The sequence below is a fragment of the Sceloporus occidentalis genome, unplaced genomic scaffold, assembly GCF_023333645.1.
Source record: "Sceloporus occidentalis isolate IW3139 unplaced genomic scaffold, rSceOcc1.0.p SCAF_125, whole genome shotgun sequence".
NCBI classification, from domain to species: domain Eukaryota; kingdom Metazoa; phylum Chordata; class Lepidosauria; order Squamata; family Phrynosomatidae; genus Sceloporus; species Sceloporus occidentalis.
The window spans coordinates 1258620-1265790 of record NW_028317105.1 but is presented as its reverse complement, the minus strand read 5'-3'; the positions used below and the strand labels follow the sequence as shown (position 1 = coordinate 1265790).

General features: G+C 41.4%; 1 non-coding gene across 1 annotated transcript; it reads left to right on the top strand.

The window, feature by feature from the left end:
• Positions 1-4045: 4045 nt before the first annotated feature.
• LOC149281988 (U2 spliceosomal RNA) lies at positions 4046-4228 on the top strand. Its single transcript, XR_016278002.1, has one exon. It is a non-coding gene; the product is annotated as a U2 spliceosomal RNA (small nuclear RNA).
• The last annotated feature ends 2943 nt before the right edge of the window (positions 4229-7171 follow it).

Here is a 7171-nt window from a genome sequence, read left to right as displayed (position 1 = left end):
CTAGTCTTAGATTCAAGATAGCTTTATGCCTATCCAATGCATGTTTACATTTCTTCATTGTATTTGCCTGTACCACTTCTGATGGGAGGCTGTTCCATTTATCTACCACATTCAATATTAATGGCATCAAAAATTTTAGACAATGGCCTAATAATAATTCACACTGACATACTTAATCACCGTTTCATTTTTCTAATACAACTAGAAATACTTTGCAAATGTAACGAATTATTTGGTATAATGAGTCTCATTTTTAAAGAAATGGTCACTTGTCAGACATAGTAATCGTAGTTTACATGCTACATCTAATCTATATGTTCCATTGGATTCTAAAGGGTTATCTTTTCATCATCCTGAAAAACTGTGAAAGTATATATAAATATATATATATACATTTTTTTTTTAAATAATTAAGGAAAAATGTAATTATAAATGTGAATGGGTTGTTGCTTGATTTTAAGAGTTACTTGTCCTAAATTTTTCAAGTAACAATGTGGACTTGCTTGTAACTCATGAAATCAACAGCTCCATTACAAAATTGAAATAAAAATGGAGAGTAGATAATTGCCCTCTTCTTCCTTCACTTCATGTGAGGTTGGGTATAATTAAATAACTCTAGGGCTTAAACATGGATGCCTTGAAAGTAATTGCCCTCTGTACAAGACAGCCTTCAGGCAACACTCGGGTAAGATGTGCAGTAGCCAGATCACAACGCATGGACAGCTATTTCATCCTTAATGGGACTCATCAGCATCAGGCTGCAATTCTGGCTTATTACTTGAAGTAGCATGAGAAATATCATTACATAAGTTATGGTGGGTAAAGATGATAGAAAACCCTTCTACTTAAAATTAAGGGGGTAGTAGAAGCATTATTGACCCCTTCATTCCCCTATAGACGTACCGGGACGTCCAAAAAACGCCCACAAAGAAACCCCTATGGACGTCCCGATCCGTCCAGCCCTTCGTGCAGCGTCAGGGACACATCCCTGCCTCTGCACGGGAGACCAGGCTGTCGTTTGACAGCCTGGACTCCCCCCTGGCAGCAGAAGCCGGCATCGCCGGCTTTCTGCTGCCCGATCTCCCGTAACAGCTTCCGGCATGAAAGCCGGTAAGCTGTTACGGTTGAAAGTGCCCGATCCCGCGATCGCGCAGTTGCAAACGTGCGATCGGGCATTCTCTTCCGGGTTACGTCACTGCTGACGTAACCCGGAAGGTCATCGGAGGATAGGATATCCCCTGCGGGGATATCCTGCCCTCCGATGAGGCACAGAGACGCTGCGATCTCTATGCAGGTCTGTGAGGACCTGCATAGAGATCACAGTGTGATCGGTGCAGGGGGATCGCGGGGAGGGGAGTGAGAAACCATCTCTCTCACTCCCCCCTCCCGTCCTGAAAGAGAAAAGCAGGAAAAAAAAGTTAATTCATTTAAAAAATAATATCAAATAAATCATTAAAATAATAATATATATAATAAAAAAAAAAATTATAATGTGAGCTGTGATGTCGTTGTGACATCACTGGCATGTTCAGGAGGTCCCTAGGAGGACCTCTAACCATTTTTGTGTAAAAATAATATATAAAAAATAAAAAAAAAATAAAAAAAATTAAAATTAAAAAAATATATATATACAAAAAAAGATAATAAAAAATTATTAAAAAACCTTACTTCCCATTGCCCTAGCATAACATCTAGCCAGTATAACCGTTCTGCCCCCGTTCACAACCCCCAAACCCGTTAAGCCATAGGCATAAAATTATGTATTTCTGAAATCAGGACACCTGAATTAATAAACTTGCAGGGGATTTTCCATCACTTCACCTAATTTTGTGAGGATTCAGAGGGAAAATGTAAAAAAAAAATTAGTTTAATTTTCTAATCTTCGCTAGTTTTTACTAAATTTCTCATTCTAAATTTTCAGCTAATCATCCAACTATGGTATCAAACGAAAGCTCTATCTCTCCTTGAAAAAACAATATATAGTTTATATGGATACACTATTCACAGGAAAAGAGAATCATCGCTAAACCTACATACCCCAGAAATGGCAAAATTGCTCCTTTACCCACCATAACTTATGTAATGGTATTTCTTGTGCTAACCCAAGCCTCAAGGTTTAAGCCAATGTTACAATCTCATGCTGATGTATCCCATTAAGGACAGAACAGCTTCTTGGCCTTTTGGCTAAGATCAAGTGTAGTTCCCTTTTGAGAAAGGGGGGGGACTATGCTGATCCTCTGGCCTTAGGGTTCGGGAAAGCATGGAGCCCGAGGTGCTTAAATTGCCCTGATGTATGTCGGAGTTACCGTGTGCAGTCTTGCACGCCGCTGCACACGGTAAATGCACATTTTTGCACAGGCGGATCCTACACTCCCTCCATCGCACCATCAGGGCATGGAGTGGAACTTATTTTTGAATCTGGCTGGGTCAGTCATGGCCCGCCCCTAAATTATTATTTATTTATACATCACAATGTGTTAAAGCACGTGTGCCTATTAATTATTTTGATTGGATTTCACGGTCACCAAACCTTAATGCGAGGCCACGTTCACGATTTGTTTTTTCGATTTGGCACCTTTGTTTTCGGACACTACCTTTTGGTGGTGAAGCCTAAGGGGGCTACTTCCTGATGGGAGTGCCCCATGGCAATGGGGTCTCACCCTTCGGGGAGAGTCCCAAGATCCGACCCTCCCATGGGGGGGGGAGGAATTTGTCTGGGTTCCCCTTGTGGGGACCCAGTTTCGTATAGGGCTTCTGCTGCCTCCTCGGAGCACAGAATGCATCACCCAAAGGAGCACGCACCTCGGGCTTCAAAAAAAACAAAAACAAAAAAAAAAACAAAAAAAAAAAACAGCTTCTTGGCCTTTTATCAACCGAGCAGTTTTCCACTTCATCTGGGGCTCCAAAATGGACAGAGTAAAGCGCGCAGTGATGTACAAGGAACCCGGCAAGGGAGGCAAAGGAGTGCCTGACATCCCTACCATGCTGAGGACCTTCTTTGTGTGCAACTGCGTGCGCAGGACTCTCAGAGACGTAGCGAAAGGCTCTGCTGGAAACTCCATGTCTCGCTTCTTCCTGCTGCCCCTGTGGAGGCAGCTCAAGTGGGAAAAGTGGGACAGCTCCGTCCCTTAACATTGGACCATGCCCTGGTTCTACTCGGACGTGGGCAAATTTGTAAGGGAGCACCAACTGGAGGGAGTTAAACCAGACTTGTGGTTACCCCGTGTGATCCACAAGTTCATCAGAGCCAAAGACACTATCGAGAACATCCCAGGGCTCCCCGACGCCACAGCCAAGACTGTCTGGGCTAACGTGTCGTCGAGCAGGCTAACCAACAGGCATAAAGACATGGCATGGATGGCCATTCAGGGAGGCCTCCCCCTAAGGACATTTATGCATGCCAGGGGGCTGTGCAGATATAGACACTGCCCACAGTGCATTGTGGAGGAGGAGACTTCTCTTCACTTGTTCTGGCAGTGCCCGTTTGCACAGGCTTTGTTCAGAGCCCTGGAGCTGGATCTCAAGGACTCTATCGAGAGAAAGTACCTGTCTTACCATTCGGTACTTTACGGACTTTTTCCAGGAACACACACGGAGAGCGCCATTGAGGATGCTTGGCGTCTCATGTGCTGTGTAAAGGACGCTCTATGGTTTGCCAGGAACCGCCTGGTGCTGAGGAGGGAGCAGGTCACAGTCCGTGACTGCCGCAGGCTTATCCACAGCCTGCTGAGAGACTACTCTCTCAAGGACAGTCTAGAGGCTGAAGACTAGCCCCATTCTCCTCGCCCCCCCCCCCCCCATTTCCCCAGGTTATGTTCCACCAATGCTAACCATATGCGCCACGTCTGGAAATGTAATTGTACACTGCTTCTGCTGAGCTTTCCGTAACTGAAGTCGTACTGTAACGTGTATTGCCCTGCGCTGCGTCGCAGTACTGCTTATTGTCTACCTGTACCGATAATACCGATTTATGTACTCCTGCTAAAACAGGTTGATGTCTGTTTTATCATAATCAGTTTGTATAATAAACTTAAATACAAAACATACAGCTTCTTGGCCTTTTGGCTAAGATCAAGTGTAGTTTCCCTTTGGGAAGGGGGGGGACTATGCTGATCCTCTGGCTTTAGGGTTTGGGATAGCAAATGGAGCCTGAGGTGGAATTGCCCTGGCAGAAATGCTGGAGTCACCGTGTGTGGTATTGCACGCCACTGCACATGGTGAGCGCATTGCTCTCACTGGTGGCCTACCAGCACTACCTTTTCCCCAGGTACCTTCTGGTCTTGGGGTTAAGATTTTATTTTTGAATCCGGCAGGCCAGCAATGGCTTGTCCCTAAATTATTTTTCTTCATTTATTTAATGCACTTTGTTTTACACGAGTGCTGATTAATTTGCCCCCCTTTTGAATTCACGGCTTGAAATTCACGGCTTGGCCCTCACAATTCTACGGCACATGCATTTGTAACCATGTTTTGGACACTGTTTTCTTTTTAAGAGGCAGTGAAGCCTGGACTTTGCTGGGGGAGGATTGGGAGCCTTCTGGCCCCTTCCTCTCTTCAAAAAAAGCCAGCAAGGAGTCTCACTCTTCGGGGTGAGACTCAAGATCCGACCCTCCCATGGGGGGGGTTGGAATTTGTCTGAGTTCTCCGTGAGGGAACTCGGTATCGTAGTCTGGCTTCTGCTGCCTTGTGCACAGAATGCGTCACCAAAGGAGCGCGCACCTCGGGCTTCCAAAAAAAAAATAAAAATAAAAAGCTGTCCATGAGTGGTGGTCTGGCTATTGCATCTCTTACCTGAGTTTTGTTTAAAGGCTGTCTTGTACAGCGGGCAATTACTTTCAAGGGGTCCATGTATAAAGTGGATATAGAGACAAAAGGTGATTATTGTTGACCTTATTTGCATGCGCCTACCCAGAATCCCTTGTGGTTGTAGCAGCACCATGAGATTTCTGAGGGGAAAACAAGCCTTCTAGCGTCTGTAGATGAGTGTTTAATAATGCTTTTACTACTCCTATATGTTTGCACACACACACACAAATATATCTATATATATATACATATATATATACATCTTCAGCTAGTAGATAACAGGTTATATGGGACAGTGACCCAGTATCATGAGAATTAAATTCCTGTCCTTTTAAAATTATAACAATAAGAAACTTACTTAAAATGACCAATTACGCAGCGAGAGCCTGAGAACAATTTCTGACCGTAATAAAAGTTATTAAATAAGCCCGCGAGACTACAGATTATACTCAATTATCAAAAGATTCAGCAAGCCTTGCAATCAAGCACTAGCATATCACTTTTGCTTATTCAGATGTATTTAGATTTATTTTTTATTTATCTCTTTTTTTTTTGCTGGGATAAGAAAATACCCTGTAAATTGAAAAATGCCACATTTGGGAACTCTATTTTTATACAGTTTTTAATTAGCATTCCAACATTATGGCTCAATAAGGCTTTTAATGTTCCAGTTGCTCTGATAATATTAATATAAACATCTACCGAACACCAGAGATGAGACAAACTGAAATTCCTTTTAGTCGTCAGCGTTATTTCTTGTCTTTAACTATAAACTATTTTATTGTTTAGTTCCTTTGGACATATAAAGCTTACTTTAATCATTAAGCATAATTTCATTTTTTATTGAGTGCTCATTAACTGCATATTTTACTTTCATTTTTTAATTTGTTTTTCTCGGTGCTCCATGAACTGATATGCCCAGTGTTATAAAGAATAGAGGTCACAGAAGCGAATCGTATGGACTGTGGCTGCACAGAGATAATCACATTCTTTATTGTATAATTTTTGCTTGGCAGTACATTTTGGGTATTAGGCACCGGCAGAATCTCCGTTCTTTATAGAGTGTTCAAGAGACTGGAAATGCTTCAGAGGACATCTAGGTTACAAACTCACATCATTGTTTCGTGAACTGGCAGAACCTTTAAGCCTCTAGACTTGTTTGCTACCAAATCATTCTCAGAACTAGTAGTAATACCGAATAACATAGCACCTCCGAGACACCATTCCCTGCCTTTAGCAATCAACATAAGTTATTTTCCTCCAACGAGCAAGACAAGACAAGACGGAGGGAACAAAAGACAATGTATCTAGTGTATGAGTTTCATCAGACAAAGCAATGTTTTGTGTAAACATTAAAAAATAGCTCAGATTTCTGTATTTCTTTATTATTGAATTTTTTTTTTTAACCAAAATAAAGATATACCATCAGGTGTCTTAATATCTTAGTATCGTAATACATCATTGATGGATTTCATAAAATGTTGACTATTTCCACATAGAAAACCCTTTCTAGAGAGAGATTAAATAGCTGATTTTAATAATTATTAACATCTCTTGTGAAGTCATCTTACTGCTTTAAAGTCTAATTATAACAAGAACTCTGTCCACTAAGGCTCAGGTAGAAGATAAAGTCTGGGAAGGAAAAGAGAATAGCGAATCTATGGTAGGACCCCCCAAAATAGGTTAATTACACATCACACCCTTGTCACATGCCACATCCTTGGAGGAGAGCCAATACCAATGTCCCTGGTGATCCTTCTTTAGAGGTTACAGCAGATGTATCACTCTTCCTTGCTATAATGTTGACCTCTTTTGGGGTGACTAATATCCTATGAGCATCCACAGAAGTTTTTCAATGGTGGACAAAGTGTTGGTCCTACCCAAGGCATAAGATATAGAAACATAGAAAGTGATGGCAGATAAGAACCACTCGGACCATCCAGTCTGCCCAAGACAGAATAGGGTAGAATCATCGGGGAATTAAGCAGTTCCTTGAACAAATAAAAGTTTCTCATTTTAATATTTTTGGTTGAAAAAAGGATTCTAATGTACCCAAAGTATGAATATACAGATTGCCAGCCATTTATTACTTTGTGCAAATAAACACATTGTATTTCTGGCATTAAATTTTAATTAAATATTAATATTTTTTTCCCACTAAAATTCTGTCTGTTTTTTTTTGTAAATTTCCATCAGATCATTAAAACTGTTAAGTGCTAAAGTACGCAAACTGTTATTGATATAACTAGGCCTTATGCTAAGAGTCTATTTGTGAAAATGTGTTATAGCTGAGGTTTGGATCACTCTGAAATGCATGCAAACGCAAAACGATTAAATATGTAAACCAAGGTTAAGGTTCTGTTCC